This window comes from Desmodus rotundus, chromosome X, assembly GCF_022682495.2.
Source record: "Desmodus rotundus isolate HL8 chromosome X, HLdesRot8A.1, whole genome shotgun sequence".
In the NCBI taxonomy this organism is placed as follows: domain Eukaryota; kingdom Metazoa; phylum Chordata; class Mammalia; order Chiroptera; family Phyllostomidae; genus Desmodus; species Desmodus rotundus.
The window spans coordinates 52,484,950-52,509,269 of NC_071400.1; the positions used below are offsets into that span (position 1 = coordinate 52,484,950).

Genomic DNA, 24,320 nt, shown 5'->3' on the forward strand with positions numbered 1-24,320 from the left:
TTGACTAATAAACAGCATAATATTCAAACATCAAAGCAATGTTTAAAAATGGTACTACAAGGACGAAGTGGAAAACTCAGGGAGACCACGGGCGCTGGCCGAGGACAGTTGAAAGTTGAGCCGTGAGCGATCCTGACCGGGACAGTCCCCAGCCTACCTGGAGAGGTTGGCTGTGTGAGAAGACAGGCCCTTCCTTGTACGGAGGGAGCCACAGGATTGAGCAGGAGGATTTTTCCCAAAAAGAAAAAGACCCTCTGGGGCACTTTGGGGAATTCCCCTGCAGCAATACCTTCAGTCTCCTCTCCACCCCACCACCTCTCCAGGGACTGTGCGCACCTCATCTGGGAGGGAGCTGAGACTACAAGGCACCACCCAGGGAAGGGTGCCCAGGGACCGGGAGTGTGCCCATCCACCAGGCAGTGCCCGCCCCACATCTTGGAGGGAGCTGGGATTTCAGGCATCACGTGGGGGAGGGTGCCCAGCAACCGGAAGTGTGCCCATCCACCAGGGAGTGCCCGCAACTCATCTCGAAGGGAGCTGAGACTACAGGCATCACCCGGGGGAAGGTACCCAGCGACCAAGAGTGCGCCCAGTGACCGAGGAGTATGACCATCCACCAGGGAGTGCCCGCACCTCATTTCAGAGGGAGCTGAGATTACAGGCACCACCCGGGTGAGGGTGTCCAGTGACCGGGATTGTGCCCATATACAGGGAAGTGCCCGCACCTCATCTCGGAGGACGCTAAGACTTCAAGCACCACCCGGGGCAGGGTGCGCAGTGACCAGGAGAGTGCCCAGCGACTGGGGAGTGTCTGCACCTCATCTCGGAGGGAACTAAGACCACAGGAACCAAGGAGAGTGCGAATCAAGGAAAGCTCTGCACTCACACCCATGGCCCAGAGAAGGCCTACCATAAAAAAAGAGTGGGTAGAAGCTGGGAACACCAGGATTCCTCCTGGAGGAGGAAACCCACCAACAAGGAAACACCAACAAGTAAGAAGAGAAGAAGGGGAAGGAGGGAGGAGCAACCACACGAAGTCAACCCAGGACCTATCTGAAAATACAAATAAATAGTGAAGAAATTACTAAGAACAAACAACTGAACAAGAGCAAGAGAAAAGCCTGAAAACCTTGTACATACGGAAGAACCAGCTCCAACACAACCTGCCCTCACGTGCACAACAGAAGACAAGAGGTGGGGAACAGACTGACCCTCAAATAACAAGCGGGTGGGAAAGACTCACCAAAGAAAGACCCAACAAGAACCAAAAACCATAGACATACACAAAGCCAACAGAAACCACAGCCCAAGATCAGTAAGATCGGGAGATCAAGGAGATTGTACACTAAATCTCACAGGTATTCTACCACAGAACTTTACACCAAAAACCCAGGGGGTCAGAACAGAGCAACTTAAGAAGCAGAGGCTAACAGGAAGAATCTCACAAACATTGGGAAGACAAAGAAACCAACCGCAAATGAAAGGAAAGGAGGAAGTCTCAGAAACAATGCTAAATGAAAAAAAGGCAAATCAACTTTCAGATACTGAGTTCAAAGAATTGGTTATGAGGAAGCTTAGTGAGCTCACACAGAATTACCAAAAACTACAGGGAAACTACAATGAACTCACTGCAAACTATATCAACATGAAAAAGGAAATAGAAACTATGAACAAGGGCCAAGAAGAAATGAAGAATACAATTTCTGAACTGAAGAACACAGAAGGAATCAAAAGCAGGCTCGATGAAACAGAGGACCGGATCAGCGAACTGAAGGACAAGGTAGAAAAAAACACCCAGAATGAGAAAGAAAAGGAAAAGAGGCTCAGAAAGAATAAAGAGGGGTTAAGGGAAATGCAGGACAACATGAAACGCAATAATATCTGTATAATAGGGACACCAGAAGGAGAAGAGGAAGAGCAAGGGATACAAAACCTGTTTGAAAAAGTAATGATGGAAAATTTCCCTAATTTGATGAGAGAAAAAGTCACACAAATCCAGGAATCACAGAGAGTCCCAATCAAGAGGAACCCAAAGAGGTCCACGGCAAGACACATCATAAGTAAAGTGGCAAAATTCCAAGACAAAGAAAGAATCTTAAAGGCAGCAAGGGGAAAAAAAGGAAGTAACATACAAGGGAGCCCCGATAAGGTTAGCAACTGACTTCTCAATGGAAACGTTCCAAGCCGGAAAACAACGGCAAAAAATATCCCAAGTAACGCGAACCAGAAGATTGCAACCAAGACTACTTTACCCAGCAAGGCTCTCAATCAAGATTGAAGGCCAAATAAGGAGTTTCCCAGACAAAAGAAGTATAAAAGAATATACCTAGACTAAACCAGCTCTGCAAGAGATGCTAAAGGGGCTGCTGTAAGGCAAGTAAGAAAAAGAGAGAAAGAGAGAAGAACACAGGTACAAAGAATAGGCAACGAATAAATACCTATCAATAATAACCTTAAATATAAAGGAATTAAAAATGCTCCAATCAAAAGACATAGAATAGCTGAATGGATAAGAAAGCATGACCCACACATATGCTGCCTACAAGAGACCCATCTCAGGACAGAAGACCTCCACAGACTGAAAGTGAAGGGCTGGAAACAAATATTCCAAGCAAATGGACAGGAAAAAAAAGCAGGGCTAGCAATACTCATATCAGAGAAAATAAACTTCAAAAAAAGGGCCATAAACAGAGACCCGGATGGTCACTTCATAATACTCAAAGGAAGAATCCACCAAGAAGACATAAACATTGTAAATATAAATGCTCCCACCATAGGAGCACCCAAATACATAAAGAAAATCTTGGAGGACTTCAAGAAAGATATTGACAGCAACACAATTATAGTAGGGGACTTTAACACCCCACTGTCAAAGATGGACAGATCTTCGAAACACAATATCAACACAGATATTGTGGCATTGACCAAGGCCTTGGATGAAATGGACTTAACTGATATATACAGAGCCTTTCATCCCAAAGAAGCAAAATACACATTCTTTTCAAATGCACATGGAACATTTTCAAAGATAGACCACATGATAGGACACAAAACAAGCCTCAACAAATTCAAGAAAATGGAAATCATATCAAGCATTTTCTCTGACCATCAGGGATTGAAACTAGGAACAAACCTCAAGGAAAAAACCCCAAAACACTCAAAAACATGGAGATTGGCTAGCATGCTATGAAACAATGATTGGGTGAAAAATGAGATCAGAAAAGAAATCAAAAAGTTTCTGGAAAAAAACTAAAATTTACTCACAACAAACCAAAACCTGTGGGACACAGGAAAGGCAGTCCTGAGAGGGAAGTTTATAGCGATACAGGCCTACCAAAAAAGAACAGAAACAGCTCAAATAAACCACCTAACCATACACCTACAAGAACTCGAGGAACAACAACAAAGACAACCCAGAGCAAGAAGAAGGAAAGAAATAACCAAGCTCAGAGCAGAATGAAATGACATAGAGACTAAAAGCACAATTATAAGGATCAACGAATCCAGGAGCTCGTTCTTTGAAAAGATAAACAAAATCAACAATCCCTTAAACAGGCTCATCAAGAAACAAAGAGAGAGGACCCAAATAAACACAATCAGAAATGAAAGAGGAGAGACTACAACGGATAACACCAAAATAGAAAGGATTGTAAGAAATTACTACGAAGAACTGTATGCCAAAAGATTTGAAACTGTAGATGAAATGGACAAATTTCTAGGAAAATATAACCTTCCAAAACTCAATGAAGAAGAAGCAGAAAGCCTTAACAGACCAGTAAAACCAGATGAAATTGAAACAGTAATCAAAAAGCTTCGGAACCACAAAAGCCCTGGACCAGACGGTTTCACAGGAGAATTCTACACAACATTTCAGGGGGAGATAACCCCCATCGCCAACAGATTATTTCAAAAAATTCAAGAACATGGAAGACTCCCAAACTATTTTTATTAAGTGAACATCATCCTAATCCCAAAACCAGATAAAGATATAACAAAGAAAGAAAACTTCAAGCCAATATCAATGATGAACATAGATGCTAAAATCCTCAACAAAATATTGGCAAACTACATCCAGCAATACATTAAATAGATCATACACCATGACCAACTGGGAGTCATCCCAGGGATGCAAGGATGGTACAATATTCACAAATCAATAAACATAATACACCTCATAAACAAAAGCAAAGACAAAAACCACTTGATCATGTCAATAGATGCAGAAAAACCATTTGAAAAGGTACAGCAACCATTTATGATAAAAACCCTCAACAAAGTGGGAATACAGGGAGCATTCCTCAACATAATAAAGGCCATATATGAGAGACCTACAGCCAGTATCACACTCAGTGGACAAAAACTTAGAGCTTTCCCACTAAGATCAGGAACAAGACAAGGATGCCCTCTCTCACCACTCCTATTCAACATAGTACTGGAAGTCCTAGCCACAGCAATCAGAAATGGAAAAGAAATAAAAGGCATCCAAATTGGAAAGGAGGAAATGAAACTGTTACTGTTTGCAGATGACATGATAGTGTACATGGAAAATCTTATAGACTCCACCAAAAAAACTACTTGACCTAATAAATGAATTTGACAAAACAGCTGGATACAAAGTCAATACTCAGAAATCAAAGGCATTCCTGTACATCAACAGCGAAACTGCAGAAACAGAAATCAGGAAAAAAAATCCCATTTGATATAGCAACAAGAAAAATAAAGTACCTAGGAATAAACCTAACCAAGGAGGTAAAAGACTTGTACTCAGAAAACTACACAACACTGAAGTGTTGGGAACGGCCCTGCCTGGTTTCAGAGGCTGTAATCCCCCATGGTTAAGGCTGAGTCAGAGTTGGGACCATAAGCCACTAAGGAGACAAAGCTTATCTCCCTGGCAGAAGTGCCACCTCTGCCCACTTCACACTGCTTGGCCCTGAGCTTGGCCACTTAGCCAATGACAGGTAAGAATCCTCAAGGGAGGATCAACCTAAGACAGGCTCTGGTCACGGAAAAGGCCCGCAGGGAAGGACTCGGGGGGCTGTAGAAAAAGGGGGTGATGGACTCCCGCCCCTCGGCTTTGAAATAGCCTGAGTCCTCATTCTGCCTGCAAGAAGTCTCCTAATCTCTTGGCTGCCTTACTTCCCTTGCCTGACTTAAGCCTGAAGCAATAACAGAGGGCAGTGCAGTCCTGTGCTGGGAGGGGCGGATTCCCTGGGGAATCAGGCCTAAGAAAAATACATATATTCCCGTGAAACCTACTTAATTTGTACCGTCAGTTTAAGAGATAAGGGTCCAGACCTGAGATGAGTCTGGCGCCTAAAGTTTTATGGCCCTCTAACTAATTGGCTGTAACTCAGAATAAGCCCTCAGAGTTCTCTGTAAATCATGTATTGTTTAACCCTTACTGGCTGACAATGATTGATGAGCTTTATCCATATTCCTATGCGAATGAACCTAAAAAAAGCCACTGGAGAGAGAGGCTCTGGGCCCTTCTCCCCTTGAGAGAAACGGCCACCTTTCCTCCCCAAGGAGATCATGTCTTGGTAGTCTTTTTCTTCATCCGTGACGGACCCGGGGGGCAGCGTTAAAGCCCCCCGACACTGAAGAAAGAAATTAAGGTAGACACAAACAAATGGAAGCATGCACCATGCTCATGGATTGGAAGAATTACCATCATCAAAATGGCCATACTACCCAAAGCAATTTATAGATTCAATGCAATCCCTATTAAAGTATGGATGGTATATTTCACATATATAGATCAAATATTTCAAAAATTTATATGGATCCATAAACAACCCCAAATAGCTGCAGCAATTTTGAGAAAAAAGAACAAAGCAGGAGGGATCACAATACCTGACATATAACTGTATTACAAGGCCACTGTAATCAAAACAGCCTGGTACTGGCATAAAAACAGGCACATAGACCAATGGAACAGAACAGAGAGCCCAGAAATAAACCCAAGTCTTTATGGTCAATTAATATTTGACAAGGAGGCAGGAGCATAAAATGGAGCAACAATAGCCTCTTCAACAAATGGTGTTGGGAGATCTGGACAGCTACGTGCAAAAAAATGAATCTCGATCACCAAAATACACCATACACAAAAATAAATTCAAGATGGGTAAAAGACTTAAATATAAGTCATAGCACCATAAAAGTCCTAGAGGAAAACATTGGCAGGAAGATCTCAGATATTCCATGCAGCAACATCCTCACAGACACATCCCTAAAGCAAGAGACATAAAGGAAAGAATAAACAAATGGGACATCATCAAAATAAAAAGCTTCGGCAGGGCTAAAGAAAACAGCACCAAATTACAAAGACAACCAACAGTATGGGAAAACATATTTGCCAATGATACCTCAGACAAGGGCCTGATCTCCAAAATATATAAAGAACTCACATGACTCCACTCCACAAGGACAAACCACCCAATTAAAAAATGGGCAAAGGACTTGAACACACACTTCTCAAAGAAAGACATACAGAGGGCCCAGAGACATATGAAAAGATGCTCAGCATCACTAGCCATCAGAGAGATGCAAATTAAAACCACAATGAGGTACCATCTCACACCAGTCAGAGTGGCCAACATAAACAAATCAACAAAGAAATGTTGGGGAGGATGTGCAGAAAAGGGAACCCTAGTGCACTGTTGGTGGGAATGCAGACTGGTGAGGCCACTGTGGAAAACAGTATGGAATTTCCTGAGAAAACTAAAAATGGAACTGCCCTTTGACTCCGCAATTCCGCTGCTGCGATTATACCCTAAGAACCCTGAAACACCAATTCAAAAGAACCTATGCACCCCAATGTTCATAGCAGCCCAATTTAGTATAGCCAAGTAATGGAAGCAACCTAAGTGCCCATCAGCAAATGAGTGAATCAAAAAATTATGGTACATTTACAGAATGGAATTCTACGCAGCAGAGAGAAAGAAGGGGCTTATACGCTTTGCAATGGCATGGATGGAACTGGAGAGCATTATGCTAAGTGTAATAAGCCAGGCGGTGAGGGACAAATACCATATGATCTCACCTTTAACGGGAACATAATCAACAAAAGAAAAAAGCAAACAAAATATAACCAGACACGTTGAAATTAACAATACTATAACAATAGCCAGAGGGGAGTGGGGAGGGGATGGTGGGGAGAGAGGTCTATAGGAGCTACTATAAAGGACACAAGGACAAAATCAAGGGGGAGGGTAGAGGTGGGGGAGGTAGGTTGGACTGGCTGGGGTGGGGTGAAGGGATGGGGAGAAAATGCAGACAATTGTAACTGAAGGAAATCAAATTAATTAATTAAAATGGCACTACAGTTCAACCTTATAAATTTTATTAATATACTGTAAATTTGGCATATTGATTCAATGTAGGATTATTTATTAAACAGTTCTTCAAAAAATTATTTTCAAAAAACAAATGTTATAACCTTATCACATAACTTTTACTGAAATAATTCCAGATAGGGGAAAAACATAAACATGAAAATGAACCATAAAGAAACTACAAAAACAATGTAGTGAATATCCATTTAATATTATAATGGGGAACGACCTTCAAAGCATCAAATAAAGGAATAATTCACAAATGAAAAGACTTCTACATTTAGCTACACAAAAAGAAAGGAAAACTGCAATCTATCAAAAGCAAAATATACCAACAACTCATGGATAAAACCTGAGCCAAGGACATAAACAGATTAAAAAGTAAAAATTATCAAAGACACACATGAAAATGCTCAACCTCACTGATAATCAAAAGAAATGTAATAAATAAGGTACCATAATTCACCCATCACATTTAAAGGTATTACTCTCTGCTGGCAAGACTACTTTGAATTGAGTACTTCCATACATCACTGATGGGAATTCAAAATGAAGTAAACTGTCTTGAAAGCAATTTTGGCAGTATAAATAAAGGTCCTTTAAAAATGTTCATACCCACTGATCCAAGAATCAAGTCTCTAGCAGTTTTTGAGAACAACTAAATATGCATAAAAATTAGGTACACTTTAGGGTTATTTAAATAATAGAAAATTAGAAACAACTTAAATGGTCAATAGGTAATAGGTAAAGGCTAAAGAAAATATGGCATATCCTTAAAATGGACTATCTTGCAGCCTTTAAAAATGATATGATAGTCCTGGCTGGTGTGACTCAGTGGATTGAGTGTTGGCCTGCGAACCAAAAGGTTGCTGGTTTGATTTCCAGTCAGGGCACATTGCCTGGGTTGTGGGCCAGGTCCCCAGTAGGGGGCGTGTGAGAGGCAACCAATAGATGTATCTCTCACACATCAATGTTTCTCCCTTCCCCTCTCTCTAAAAATAAATAAAATCTTTAAAAAAACTTAACTTACAAATTATATTATAGACTTAATTCCTTAATATGGAAGTAAGAATGCTCACAGGGTAATAATTGTAACATTTAAACTGTAAAACTGTACACTTGAAACCTGTATGGTTTTATTAACCAATGTCATCCAAGTAAATTCATAAAACAAAAAAATTACACTAAAAAGTATAAAACTATATAAAGAATATGAACCATCACTTTCCTTTAAAAATCTACATTTTATACACTTGTACATACACATATAAAGACCTATAGCTATGTATAAGGTAATGAGTGTGGGGGTATGAAGGAAATATACCAAAATGTTAATATATATTCAAGGTTGGGGAAATGACCAGTAGTTTGTAAATTCTTTTTTTTTTTTTCTGTCATTTTAAAGAACTTGATTTTCTAGGAATATTTTATTAAAATTGAGATCATTAATAGGTCTGAAACACCCACTTTTTAAAATATATTTATTGATTTTGCTATTACAGTTGTCCCATTCCCCCCCCTTCACTCCACTCCATCCTGCCCACCCTCTCCCTCCCACATTCCCCCACTATAGTTCATGTCCATGGGTCATGCTTGTAAGTTCTTTGGCTTCTATATTTCCTACACTATTCTCACCCTCCCCCTGTCTATTTTCTACCTACCATTTTTGCTACTTATTCTCTGTAGCTTTTCCCCCTCTCTCCCCCTCCCACTCCCCTGTTGATAACCCTCCACATGATCTCCATTTCTGTAGTTCTGTTCCTGTTCTAGTTGTTGGCTTAGATTGCTTTTGTTTTGTTTTAGGTGCGGTTGTTAATAATTGTGATTTTGCTGTCATTTTTACTGTTCATATTTTTTATCTTCTTTTTCTTAGATAAATCCTTTCAACATTTCATATAATAAGGACTTGGTGATGATAAACTCCTTATCTCAGATGACCTTATCTGAGAAGAACTTTATCTGCCCTTCCATTCTAAATGATAGCTTTCCTGGATAGAGTAATCTTGGATGTAGGTCCTTGCCTTTCATGACTTGGAATACTTCTTGCCAGTCCCTTCTTGCCTGTAAGGTCTCTTTGGAGAAATCAGCTGACAGTCTTATGGGAACTCCTTTGTAGGTACCTGTGTCCTTTTCTCTTGCTGCTTCTAAGATTCTCTCCTTCTGTTTCATCTTGGGGAATGTAGTTATGATGTGCCTTGGTGTGGTCCTCCTTGGGTCCAGCTTCTTTGGGGCTCTCTGAGCTTCCTGGACTCCCTGGAAGTCTATTTCCTTTGCCGGATTAGGAACGTTCTCCTTTATTATTTGTTCAAATAAGTTTTCAATTTTTTGTTCTTCCTCTTCTCCTTCTGGCACCCCTGTAATTCGGATGTTGGAATATTTAAAGATATCCTGGAGGTTCCTAAGCCTCTCCTCATTTTTCTGAATTCTTGTTTCTTCATTCTTTTCTGGTTGGACGTTTCTTTCTTCCTTGTGGTCTTCCTTCTGGTCATTGACTTGAGTCCCAGTTTCCTTCCCATCATTATTGGTTCCCTGTACATTTTCCTTTGTTTCTCTTAGCATAGCCTTCATTTTTTCATCTAATTTGTGACCAAATTCAACCAATTCTGTAAGCATCCTGATTACCAGTGTTTTGAACTGTGCATCTGATAGGTTGGCTATCTCTTCGTTGCTTAGTTGTATTATTTCTTGAGCTTTGATCTGTTCTTTCATTTGGACCACTTTTTTTTTTTTTGTCTTGGCACGCCTGTTATGTAAAGGGGCTGAGCCTTAGGTGTTCACCAAGGCGGGGTAACGCTGGTCGCTACACTGTGATGCTGTACATGGGAGAGGGGGCTGAGAGGGAGCAATGGTGCTTGCTCCACTCTCTGCCGGATTTTAGTCACTCCCTCCGCTACTCACAATCAAAGTGGGCCCCTCTAGTTCTGATTCCCGAGTGGGTTGGCTTGTGCACACTGTAGGCCCCTGTGGGTCTCTCCAACGAACTCTCCTGTGAGGCTGGGAGTTTCTCCCACTGCCGCCTCCACCCCCACGGGTGTTTTCAATCAGAGGTTTGAGGCTTTATTTCCCTGCGCTGGAGCCCTGGGTTGTGTGATCTGTTTCACTCTCCTGCCATTTCTTCTGGTTTATCTATACACGAATGTGGGGTTGGGGGGTCTGCTAGCTGCTGCACTGCCTGCCCCGTCCCACAATTCACCACCTCGCTGGGTCCGCCAGCTGCCACTTGCCTTGAGTCCTCTGGGCCCTGGCTGCTCATCTCCACCCCTCCTACCGGTCTGGATGAATGTTCCTTCTTTAACTCCTTGGTTGTCGGGGTTCCATACAGTTCGATTTTCTGTCAGTTCTGGTTGTTTTTTGTTTTTAAATTGTTCTCCTTCTTTTGGTTGTGCGAGGAGGCACAGTGTGTCCACTTATGCCTCCATCTTGTGTATATTCTTTTATATGCTTTTATTTTCCAAATTTGCTACAATAAGCCGGCATTTCTTCTGTTATAAGAAAAACACAATTAACATTATACTATTTTAAAGGTATTTTGTTTCACAAGGTACATTGCATTCTAACCATATGTATTCCATTCATAGGAATGATATATGCAGACAATTACAAGTTAATTATAAGTTGGTATTATATATAATCATTTAATTTTTATGGGTCACAACTTGTTCTGCTACCAAGCACCACTATGTTAGGTCATGTTATATCGCCATTCTACTACGTCATAATTTTTAAAATGGAAATTACTATGAAAGTATGCAATTTTTAATGTCAAAATCATGCTTTATTGTAAATTATTTTTAAGGCAAAAAACAATAAAATCTGAATTGTTATAGTCTGATTAATGAAGTCAGCAATGGCAAAACATGTCATCTTGACCATCTCTAAGACATCTCCATTTACACATGAGTAATCTGATAATTGATGTTCTTTTGCCTAGGTCAAGATCAACTAGCCTCTGAAAATCAAATGCATCTGTTTATACAGTACTTTTTATTTCCTTTAATTAAAACACTGTTCTACTGCATGAGAAAGTAAAGTCTAACATAATACAAGGCTACTTTTCATCAAACTGACTCCCCAGGATAACTAGCAGGCTTTAGATTCCAAAACAAAAGTAATCCTTGAAGAGAGGGGGAAAAGGGAAGGAAGGAAGGAAACCAAGTGCAAGCTATCATTCTAAACAAAACTAAGTGCTTCATCTTTGTCATGTCCAGATTAAGACAAATTTTACAGCCAGTATACTGTACTGAGCTCCTTTTTTTTTTTTTAAATATATTTATTGATTATGCTATTACAGTTGTCCCATTTCCCCCCCACTCCACTCCATCCTGCCCACCCCCCTCCCTCCCACATTCCCCGCCTATAGTTCATGTCCATAGGTCATACTTATAAGTTCTTTGGTTTCTACATTTCCTACACTATTTTTACCCTCCCCCTGTCTATTTTCCACCTATCATCTATGCTACTTATTCTCTGTACCTTTCCCCCTCTCTCCCTCTCCCACTCCCTTAATGACAACCCTCATGTTCTAGTTGTTTGCCTAGTTTGCTCTCGTTTTTGTTTTATGTGTGGCCGTTAATAACTGTGAGTTTGCTGTCATTTTTACTGTTCCTATTTTTGATCTTCTTTTTCTTAGGTAACTCCCTTTAACATTTCATATAATAAGGGCTTGGTGATGATGAGCTTCTTTAACTTGACCTTATCTGAGAAGCACTTTATCTTCCCTTCCATTCTAAGTGATAGCTTTGCTGGATACAGTAATCTTGGATGTAGATCCTTGCGTTTAATCTTGGGTAATGTAATTATGATGTGCCTTGGCGTGTTCCTCCTTGGGTCCAGCTTCTTTGGGACTCTCTGAACTTCCTGGACTTCCCGGAAGTCTATTTCCTTTGCCAGATTAGGGAAGTTCTCCTTCATTATTTGTTTAAATAAGTTTTCAATTTTTTGTTCTTCCTCTTCTCCTTCTGGCACCCCTATAATTCGGATGTTGGAACGTTTCAAGGTGTCCTGGAGGTTCCTAAGCCTCTCCTCATTTTTCCAAGTTCTTGTTTCTTCATTCTTTTCTGTTTGGATGTTTGTTTCTTCCTTCTGGTCCACACCATTGATTTGAGTCCCAGTTTCCTTCTCATCACTATTGGTTCCCTGTACATTTTCCTTTGTTTCTCTTAGCATAGGCTTCATTTTTTCATCTGTTTTTCGAATAGATTCAACCAAGTCTGTGAGCATATTGATAACCAGTGCTTTGAACTGTGCATCTGAAAGGTTGGCTATCTCTTCGTCGCTTAGTTGTATTTTTTCTGGAGCTTTGAAGTGTTCTGTCATTTGGGCCATTTTTTTTTTTTTTTGTCTTGGCGTGTCTGTTACTTTAAGGGGCGGAGCCTTAGGTGTTCACCAGGGCGGGGTAACGCTGGTCGCTGAGCTGTGACGCTGTACGAGGGGGAGGGGCTGAGTGGGAGCAATGGCGCCAGCCTCACTCTCCTCCGGATTTCAATCCTTCACTCCGCTACCCACAATCAAACTGGGCCACTCTGGTGCTGGTTCCCGAGTAAGTGGGCCTGTGCACACTCTCGGCCCCTGTGGGTCTCTCCAACAACCTCTCCTGTGAGGCTGGGAGTCTCTCCTGCTGCTGCCCCAACCCCCAGGGGCACTTTCAATCAGAGGTTTGAGGCTTTATTTCCCGGAGCTGGAGCCCTGGGTTGCACAGTCTGCTTCTCTGCCCACCGTTCGTCCAGTTTATCTGTGGGCGAATGTGGTGCCGCAAGGTGCTACCCGCCACTCTGCCTGCCCCACTCTCCGCCACTCTGAGTCCGGCCCTCTGGGTTTATCTGTGCAAATGTGGGACTGCAGGTTCTGCTAGTGCTCGGACTGCCTGCGCCATTTGTCCCACACTCCGCCAGTCTCAGTCCCGCACAGCCACGCGAGTCCTTTCCACCCCGGTGCCGTCTCCGCCCCTCCTACCAGTCTGGATGAATGGTTATTTTCTATTTTCTTGGTGTTGGTCCCCCTTGCTGTTCGATTCTCTGTCAGTTCTGGTTGTGCGAGGAGGTGCAGTGTGTCTACCTACGCCGCCATCTTGGTTCTCTGTACTGAGCTCCTTAATGAAAATACTGTATTTAGACAGCAAGGATCATCCTCACTGGAGCTATTTAACAAAGCACAAATATTGGACACTGAAATTAAAAGCAATTCAAAGTAAACTGACTGATTAAAAATTAATGGCAAATTCCACAAACCATGCCAAAGAAAATCCCATTAGTTTATGTTAAGTGGTCAAGTGGCCCCTAAACAGCAGCACAATAGCAGGTATTAGTAAGACCAAATGGATTCAGTTTATTACTAACACAGAGAGAGAAGGCATGATCAGTACGGTGTCAGTTCCCCATGTCCCCAGTCCCACAAAACAAAACAAAACTGGAGAGAGGGACCACGTGACAGACAACATGCACAGTTGGTTGCTCTGTTACCAATCAGAGCCAACTCTGATTGCAGCTTTGCAACTTTATACTTACAGCTGGACAAAGAATGTCACATGCCTTGCCAGAATGAAGGAAGGAGACAAACTGTCTTGGGGAAGACTCCCACGAGATAGGAGAACAATTAAGAAATGACCTTATGCCATCTGTTTATCTTGCCATGTACCTCAGAGGTTCACACACCCTTCCCCCAAGATTTGAGTCTGACTGTGGTTGAGCCTTGCCTCTGTGGACTTTGTGGATATGTGCAAGATCACCAAGGAGCCATGCAAGAGCCATTCCACTAGTTTGTTACACACACAGAACAAGAAGTTGGCATACAAAATTGCCATGCTCCTTCCCATAATTTTAAGTTCAGAAATTTGACAAGCATTTAGTATGAACTGTTACAGAGAGGCACAGCATTGAACCAACTATTTTTCTTTTAAAGATTTTACTTACTTATGTTTAGAGAAAGGTGAAGGGAAGGAGAAAGAGAGGGAGAGGAACATCAATGTGTGTTGCCTCTCCCATGCCTCCTACTGAGGACCTGGACCACAACCCAGGCATGGGCCCTGACTGGGAATCGAACTAGCAACTCTTTGGTTCTCAGGCCTGTGCGTAATCCACTGAGCTACACCAGCCAGGGCTGGAATTTTTCTATAGGATGCATTATCTGCCCTCAAGTTTAAATTCCTCTTGGGGGAAACAATGTAAAGCTATTATAGTAGTGGGTTTTTTTTTTCCATAAAAGTTACTAAATTGATGGTGAATGTTACAATAGAGGAAATATACTAAGTGCAACTGCACTTGGCTATATTCTCATATTAAATAGTAACTTAAACATCTCACAATAGAAGAATGGTTAAATTAAACATGGCACATCCATACAAGAAACTGTTAGGTAATCCCTGAAAATCATGATATAAAATATTTTTCTTCAGTGGAACAGTGGCATAACGAAAATGCCAAAAGAACAATTTGGAAAAAGAGTATACAATAGATTATAACAGAAAAACTTTTCAGGCAACAACATTCCATAGATAAATGTTGAGAAAATCAGTCACAAAGTGATGAGGGTTTCTACAAAACAGGAAGCAATGAACAAATAGAGCAGTTGTTTGTGAGGGCCTTTAAGCTCTGATCCTACTGAAGATGAGAAACTTTGTAACTCAAAGGCAGGGCAAATGGAAGACAACAGACCAATTAGGAAGATAAAATTATACCAAAACATGCAAAAACACAATTTTATACAATTCACAGATACACTACATGGAAAACTGCTAAACCTAAGCAGAAAATGTGCATTTATCTCCCAATTTTTCCTAAACTTCATCTATAAATACGATGTTTAAAGATAGGATTTGTTTAAAACAACATATTTCTCCTCAAAGCATTTTAAATTTCATATTTTCAATGCCAAACATTATTTAATATCATAAACAGTACTTAAAATCTATTTTATTAGTTAACCTAAGTATTTAAAAACAGCCAACTATTCTAAAATAAAAACATCCGGCTAATTCTGAACGCCGCCGAGGAGGTGGGTGTCAGCCATGGCTGTGGCGAGCCCCGGGGACGCGGCGTCCGCGCCAAATGCTGCTGGGCTACTGCTGGGCCATTTCGTTGGTTCGGGGATAGTCACTCAGGAGATGTTAAATATATCTTAAGAAATCAGCTCCTTGCGTTGTGAACTTCTCCAGGCTTCAGCATATCACAAATATGCAAGCTGAAATCAATCAGAAAAACCTAGAAATTGAACTTCTAAAACTAGAAAAAGATACGGCAGACATTGTTCATCCTTCCTTTTTGGCTCAGAAGTGTCAGACTCTGCAAAGCATGAATAACCATTTGGAAGCTGTGCTAAAAGAGAAGAGGTCCCTCAGGCAAAGACTGTTGAAACCCATGTGCCAGGAACACCTGCCTATTGAAGCTGGTTATCACAGTTACTTGGTACATTTGCTGCAGTTGGCAGTGACTTTCATTGACAGGTTAGAAACCCATCTTGAAACAATTAGAAATATTCCTCACTTAGATGAAAATGTAAAGAAAATGAGCAAGGCTTTAGCTGAGATGGATATTTTGGTGAGTAAGACAGAAGAACTGGCAGAGAATATACTCAAGTGGCGAGAACAACAAAAGGAAGTTTCCTCTTATATCCCCAAAATATTAGCTGAAGAAAATTTTCCTCACAAACAAGATGCTACAACTCCTCCTTTACCTCTCACTTCTAAAGATAATGTCCAAAATGTCAATGCCAAATGATTCAACTGATTCAATTAAGCAAAAATGACTTATTTTGTGTATAGTCTTGTTAAGTCCATTTCTAGCCAATGATAATATGGGTATTTGTAGGCTTTGCTGCTAGCAGTACTAAAAAAGCCCTCTCAATATTGAAGTACTAAAATTCCAAGTTCATTAAGACCAAACAATTTACTTTTTTAAAAATCCTCACCCATGGATATATTTATTCAAAGAGAGAGAGAAATACCAGCGTGAGAGAGAAACATCAACCTGGTGCCTCATGTGTGCACCCCAGCTGGGGATCGGACCCGCAGCCTTTGAGCATACAGGAAAGCCCTCCAACCAGCTGGGCCACCTGGCTAAGGCTACTTTGTTTTTCATATATTTTTACTCCACTTTTCAATAAAACTTAGGAAGATCAAGTATGATTATGACAATTTATTAACGAAAGTATCTCTATATCTCAAGCAGCAGATTCTACATCTTTTTTTTTTAAATGCTTGTTTCTGAATTAGAAGAGTCTTCTTGAATCTGAAAGAATGTTGATTATTCCTGTGAGATTGTCATTAAATGTACAAAGAAGAGTAACATTATCTTTTAAAGGGCTTGCTTGCAAGGTGGGTCCTTTGCTGGTATCTGGGAACTTAAATTTCAGGAGGCTTCTTCCAGTCTCACTGGTTAGAGTTCTCTGATGAAGCTGTTTGTACAGTGTGTTTTTTGCTGAATACCTGCCTTTCTTCTGGGAGTCTAGATTTTGGTCCATGCTAGGTAGAAGGTACCTATGTGACTGGCATACAAAAATAACCCTGGATATGGCATCTCTTTCATGGTAGACATTCCACACGTCACAATTCAAGTGCTGGGGGACTTAAGCACTTCCTATGTGACTTCACTGGCAGAGGACTCTGGAAGCTATGCCTGGTTTGTCCCATGCGCCTTTTCCCTTTGCTCTTTCGCATTTATGTTTTTACTGTAATAAATCATAGCCATGAATACAGTGACATGCTGAGTCCTGTGAGCCCTCCGAGCATGTCATCAAACCTGAGTGGAGTGAGTCTTGGCAACACTGAGCAATCCCCGAGGATGGTCACTGGCAGCCTTAGGAATAGGCAAAGAAAAAGGCACGTTACGGAAGAACTTTTAGATGTTTACCTTATAAAATGCTCAGATATTTTACCTATCTATAAGATTACTGTGCATATAAAAGGAAGTCGTATGCTAAAACTTACTAATACTACGCCTCAGAATGTATTCATTTGTATCAGTAGTATTACTACCTCCTGGCTTATTTTCAAACTGAGGTTCTCTTTTGCTTTAAAATTTTTGAAAAAAATGCATCAGTATTTTTTCAGTTTTTTTCTTTTTTTTATCCTCACCCAAGGACATTTTTTTCATCGCTTTTAGAGAGAGGAAAGGGGAGAGAGAAACATCTATCGGTTGCCTCCTGTATACACCCAGACCGAGGATCAAACCTAAAACCCAGGTATGTGCCCTGGCTGGGAATTGAACCTGTAACCTTTTGGTTACAGGCTGATGCTCCAACCAACTGAGCCACACTGATTGGGGCACATCAATATTTCTATACTGTTGTATTGTCTGTATCACTGGGGTTCACTGGTCCTTGCATTCATCACACTCAACACAAGAAGACCTCAACACAGTGGATGAGTAAAGTAGTTATTCATAAGGAAACAGGATCATTACCAAAAAATACCCTACCAAAACAACTAGGGATATTTTGAAGCCTATTTTGCTGACTTTTGCAAATGAGTTATAGAACAGTGATCATACGTGTTAAACATTGCCTAACATTTAAGCAAACTTTTCAGTTGTATTTCATTAGAAACCTGTTCATGTCTAGCCTGGGTTTCAAACATATTACTATGCTGTTTCTTCATGTGGTTTCCTATAATAGTTTATATGTTGGGTGGGGCAAAAGTAGATTTATAGTTGATCAGATGGAAAATAGCATAACAAACTTTCACAACTGTAAACTTACTTTTGTCCCACACTGTATATAAACATATAATACGTAATAAGGGTGATATATGTAATGTCTTTTTCAAAATAAAAAATCTTAATTTCCAACTAAAAAAAATAATCCAATGATGTAGTATGACAATAATCAAAAACAGTTAATTTGCAACAGTTAAAGTTTAATAACTGTATCTCTCCTTATAAAGCAATAATAATCTGTTATCCTTTCTCTTTTTTGTTTCTAATAGTTTTCCATTTTTTAAATAATATAACAAATCAGTAAAAACAAAAGTCAGGGAGACAATGAGGAATCCAATTTGACTGGAGAACAGGGTACATACATGAGAAGTTGTGGGAAACACAGAGGAAAAGAAGACACAAACTGTGTAGGGACCTGAAAAGGCACCCAGGCTTAACTTAACAAATTTGTTAAACTCCTATTGTACACCATACCCTATACTAAGTGTTAGAGTGGTAACAAAGTAACTACATTCAAAGAACTTCAAAATCAAGAAGAGAAGTGTAAATAAATACCATATTTCTTTGATTTTATAATGCAGATTTTCCTCTAATGTGAACATTTCTGAAGTCCATGTATGTGCTTATTGTGGTAGTGTTTATTTTTTTTCCAGGAGAAATTATTAAGTTGATGGTGAATGCTACAATAGAGGGACTATATTAATTGTAACAAAGGATCACATCTGCTCTTATAACAGGTATAGAATAATCACTATATGTGGAGGATGAGAGGAAAGGGAAAAAATAAAGAAAGGATTGATGTGGGATACAAAAGATTAATAGGTGTTCACAAGGTAGAAAACAGAGTGAAGGACATTAAAAATGGAGCAGGGGGTTGGGTCAGGGAGACATGGAACAGCATGTAGTTTGGTAGGCTGGAATGTAGAGTTTGGGGCAGTATGCAACTAAACCTGAAGAGCATGTACGCGAGGAATGCAAGATGGTTATAATATCCAAAAATCAATTGATGTAAGCCCTGGCCAGGTGGCTCAGTTGGTTGGAGCCTTGTCTCATACATCAAAAGTTTGAGGGCTCGATCCCCAGTCAGGGCACATAACTTAGGTTGTGGGTTTGATCCCCAGTGGAAGCATGTACAAGGAGGCAACCACCTGATGTTTCTCTCTCTCCCTCTCTTTCTGCCCCTCCCTTCCTCTCTCTCTGAAATCAATAGGTAAAGATTAAAAAAAACAATATAATTATAACGTATTAATGTAATAAAGAACAAAACCCATATATTATCTCAATAGACACAGAAGAAGCATTTGAGAAAATCCAACATCCCTTTATGATCAAAAACATTAAAAATGAGGAATAAAAGGGAATTTATTCAACTTAAAAGGCATCATAAAAGGCATCTATGAAAAAAACCAAAGCTAACATCACATTTAATGATAAAAACACTTAATGCAATCTTACCATTTGCAATAGCAGGTATGGACCTAGAGTGTTTAACGCTAAGTGAAAAAGTCAGTCAGAGAAAGAAAAATACCATTTGATTTCATTTATATGTGGAATCTAAAGAAAATAAGTGAACAAATAAAAATAAAACAGACCAACAATGGTTGCCAGAGGAGAGGGGACTTGGGGGACTGGGTGAAAAAAGGTGAAGGGATTGAGAAGTATAGATTGGTAGTTACAAAACAGTCATGGGGATGTGAAGTAGAGCATAGGAAATATAGTCAATAATACTAAAATAACTACATATGGTGCCAGATGGGTACTGGAAATATCAGGGGGATCACTTTGTAAAGTATAAGGTTGTCTAACCACTATGCTGTACACCTGAAACTAATACAAAATAATATTAAATGAAAACTGTAATTGAAAAGTAAAATTAAAAAATAAAATTAAAATTACCAGTTATATAAAACATAAGAGTAGATATTAGCTTGTTTTCACATTTTTTACATGTTGAAAACAGGGAATAAGCAGTGTATTGTTAAGAAGCTGGCTTACTGACTTGCAGGTGTTTTAGTAGCTATACAAGTGATAATCAGATTTGCCTATCAGAAAGAGTACTCTGGCTACAATGTGAAGGACTAACTGGACTTGAAGCATGTGTGAGGCAAAGAGATCACACAGGATAACTGTTGATGGGTCCAGTTAAAGGTGAGGAGAGAAAGACCTGAACAACAATAGCAATGACAATAGACAGGAAGGAAACAGATCTGAAAGCTATTCAAAGAGCTATGACCAACAGTCCTTAGATCCTAGAACTATATGTTAAGAGTTAAAAAAGGGGAAGAGTCCAGAATCATTCCCAAGTTTCTGGTTTGGATGACCAGGGAGCCTAGGCTCAATAACAAGAGTTGTTTTGTTTGGTATTTTGAGTTTGAAGAGACTCTGGGATGTCAATATTCATTTAGTTTTCTCCCTTTAAGAGTAACTATAAAATCATTCTCCTTCAAGGCCCATCCTCCGTCTCCTTTTATAAAGCCCTGTCTGCTGTTCTACCAATACAATCAGACGTCATCTCTTCCTCCTTGAACTTGCATTGCTCTTTGTTTTCACTTACGACATTTATCTTACTCTAGCACAGTGTTCCTCAGTCTTGGTATCATTGATATTTTGGACCAGAAAAATCTCTGTGGTACAAGGTGGTCCTGTGCACTGCAGGAGGCTTAGCAGCATCCCTGGCCTCTACCCACTAGCTGTCAGGAGCAACCCCAGGTTGTAGCAATCAAAAATGTCTCTAGATAATACCAAATATCATCCCTTGGGGGCAAGTCTTCCCCTGATTGTGAACCACCTATGTAGCCTATATAATAGATAAGTGAGTACTTATTTTATACCATTATGAAATCATAAATTCCTTAAAGGCAGCAATTTTACAACCTTGTCCATATACATAAAATAGATATGACACAAACCCATCCTTACAAACTCATTAAACTAGTTTAAGGAGACAATTATCTATGTTCAATTTACTATTTTTATTTTATAAATATCTTCAAAAGTAATTGATTTCCTGCTGACAGACATCCCCAACCAATTAGCACAAAGTATTAAGGATTTTCATATTGTAATTACTTTTATAAGAGAAAAAAAATTTCTAGGCTGCACATTATAGAGTCTCTTAGGGGCATAATCACTGAACGAAGCCATTTTTTAGTGAAATTCAAATTTACAAATGTTCCAGAATTGGTTGGTCTCCATAGAGTTCAAATAAAAATTTATGTCACAGTTACTTTATTTCTCTCTCTTATCACTTTGAATCCTTAACATTATACATAATATTCTACTGAAAGAGACTGAAGTAATTAATTTAAAGTGACAACAATCTTTATCACAAATTATAAAAGAGTACACAGAATTAACAGTATCTGGAAACAGGAAAGAACTTGCTTCCCTATTTAGGGAAAAAAAACTTTTCTTTTAAAAATTCAACATCAAAAATACATTAGAAAATATCCATTGTTTAATTATCCATTACAGTCCATTAACTGGTATTCTATAAGTGGAATGCTATCACTTTATATTTTATTTGAAACAGGAAAAATATAAACACTAAAAGACAAAGACTGGCCTTTAGCAGACTGAGTAAACTCATTTAAGGTAAAATTCTCTTGTACAGTTTTCTTTAATTACCTAAAATGGTTCCTTGGACTGTATTTTCTTCTATAAAAGGGAAGCAGACAGAACTTTCTGAAATTTTTCAAGAATTGATTGAGTCTATTACAATGCTTCAAGAAGTATCCAAATATACACAATGTGTAAAGAAAAAGAGAAAACTAAAAGATCTCCTCTTCTAGGTCATGATGATAAACAGCCTCTGCAGAATGAGCCTGAACATCACACAGTTTAAGCACCACTTAGAATGGGCTACTGGGATGACCTTGGAGAATTACATGCCCTTTTGCACAGTTTCACTGTGTTCCTTGAAACTTAAACAAATACTACCTCCCAGAAAATCAATATGCTCAATTACAAGTTCTCGATTATTTGTATTTGTGAAAAGTGTCCCTAACATCATCTCTTACATTGTCTATAAGGTTCTGGATTTTGCCCACCTTTATGCTTCTGATGACAAATGTGCAAATCATTCATTTTACATTACAAATAATCTAAATCAAAATTTTAAACTTTACACAGAATGTCCTTATAACTTCAATTCTGAAATATCCCAACCAACCACTTAGGTTCTTTGGCGTGTAATACGGTATATATAATTTTTTTCAGAAAACATGATAAGCTCATCTATTCCAAAAGCAACTAATTCAGCTGCATACCACACAGTTTTGTTTTTTTTTTTCTTTGAGAAATAAAAGCCAAGTTTATTTGTTCATTTCTTGCATTTGAAGTACTCCTTGATGACATCCTTTGCCTGACACTCTTTACCATAGTCCTTAAGCACCACACAGCTGCAACCAACCACGTTATGGGGTTTTCCCTCTGTGTCAATTTTGTAGAGGCCTACCCATTCCCCTAGTTTATTATTGCCATCAACCTTAATTAGGTTGATTTGGTGTTCAGCACAAAGGGCCTCCACCAACCTGACATACATAGGCTCATCATAGTTGGATGCAAGCACACAAAGATGGGCTTGGCACTTATCTGAAAGTCCAGAGGCGTCTCCAACAAATCTGAAATTCCATCAAGTTAACTTGATGGCTTAATTTTGCAAACTACTAAATGAGAGTTCCTATCTATCTTGTAGATAATTTGAACAACCTACAGATTTGTCAGACTTGTTATGTTCCACAGTCTTAATTCTAAACTGTGAATTATTCTCCATGCTCATTCTTAAAGCATTTTTCACTACTGAATACCTTTCCTATGCTCATCAAGCTTGTTTTCCTTGATGACATTGCCTCACTGTTTTAAGATTTAAACTTAAGACAGTAGTGTCCCCAGACATCTATATTCACCTTCACCTTAGCAAAAGTCAGGTTACTCCTCTCTTCCATTGCTAACACCTCCCCATCCTGACCTTGCTTAGCCATCCTCAAATGAAGGCCCTCCCCCTTCTCTTGCATTCTAACACTCAACTCTCCCACCAGTTCCCTCCTCTCAGCCTCTAAGTGTGTTTGAGAAAACACAGAGCAAACCTTAGTTAACATCTTCCCTTAACATGCAATATCATTCTCAACTCCATATCCATGAGATTTCTCTCCTGAAATTCTACAACTGTCCCTCCTTCCAAATCAAAACTTGATCCTATACTGATTGTTTACCTCAAGAATCAGAAGATACCTAACTTTACAGAAAGCTCTTTCAAACTAACTTAATCCATAATAAAATTAAGCCTTGTGCCACAGTTCCGTATCACTTATTGTACACTTCATAAGTGTACAATTTTAAATATAGTTATATAATTCTTTTCTAATTGTTATAACTGAACACATTCAACTGTTTTATGAACCCAAAGACAACAACCATGTCTTCTCTATTGGCCATAATCATGTTTCCAAAGTTGGAGTTCAATAAATGCTTGCTTAATGAATCTATTCTAAAATCGTCAGAAAGACATGAAGACAAGCTATGCAAACACACAAAACAGAACATACTGCACACAAACAAAGAACATATATGCATAGCCCATGGACAGGACAATAGTGTGGGGATGGCAAGAGGGAGGGGGTATGGGCTGGGCAAACGTGACCAAAGGGGCAGGGAATGGGGGACATCTGTGATAATAAAAATAATATTTAAAAACACTATATAACCTAAGAAGTTAAACATTTTTAAGCATAAATAACCTATTTATGAGCATTTATTTTAATAATGCTAATAAATTTATTAGTGTTTATCTTAACAATGGCTTTGTTATAAGGAGAGAATGTGTTACAATGGAAATAACACTAGAATAGTGAGGGCTACAAGTTGGAAAACCTAGCCTCTGACCCACACTCTGCCATACACTGTAGCCATTTAACTTTGGGCAAATCATTTAACCTTTCTCATCAAGAAGTAATTATTATGGATACTACCAAGCTCACAGGGTTTTATTAGGATGAAAGTGGGTCAAAATTTATAAAGACTTGTATAAATGGTATTATTTTCATGAAGAATGTACCCTCCAATTTGAGATAACATTTTAGTTTAAAATGTTAACGTGCAAGAGAAATTAAAAGGCAACTATTTATGCTATACAAGAATTTATCACTGGGGAGAGAAGATGGCTGCGAGGTTGGTGGGAGTGGAGCCCAGTTCTCCCTGTGTCCAGCTGGAATGCCTAGCCAATCTTCTGAGGAACAGAGTGAACAGCCAACGGCATCCCAACTTATATGAAGTTTGGAGGCAAAAAATTGCAGAGGACATTAAAAAACAAACAGTGAGGAGATTGTGCTGGGACGGT

At 39.4% G+C, this 24,320-nt stretch overlaps 1 protein-coding gene and 1 pseudogene across 2 annotated transcripts in view; one reads left to right on the forward strand and one right to left on the reverse strand.

The window, feature by feature from the left end:
* The window catches only part of LRCH2 (leucine rich repeats and calponin homology domain containing 2), a 141,790-nt gene that overhangs the window by 95,585 nt on the left and 21,885 nt on the right, over window positions 1–24,320 (reverse strand). The gene's annotated exons all lie outside the window — the stretch shown is intronic.
* LOC112308239 (HAUS augmin-like complex subunit 2 pseudogene) lies at window positions 15,340–16,139 on the forward strand (annotated as a pseudogene).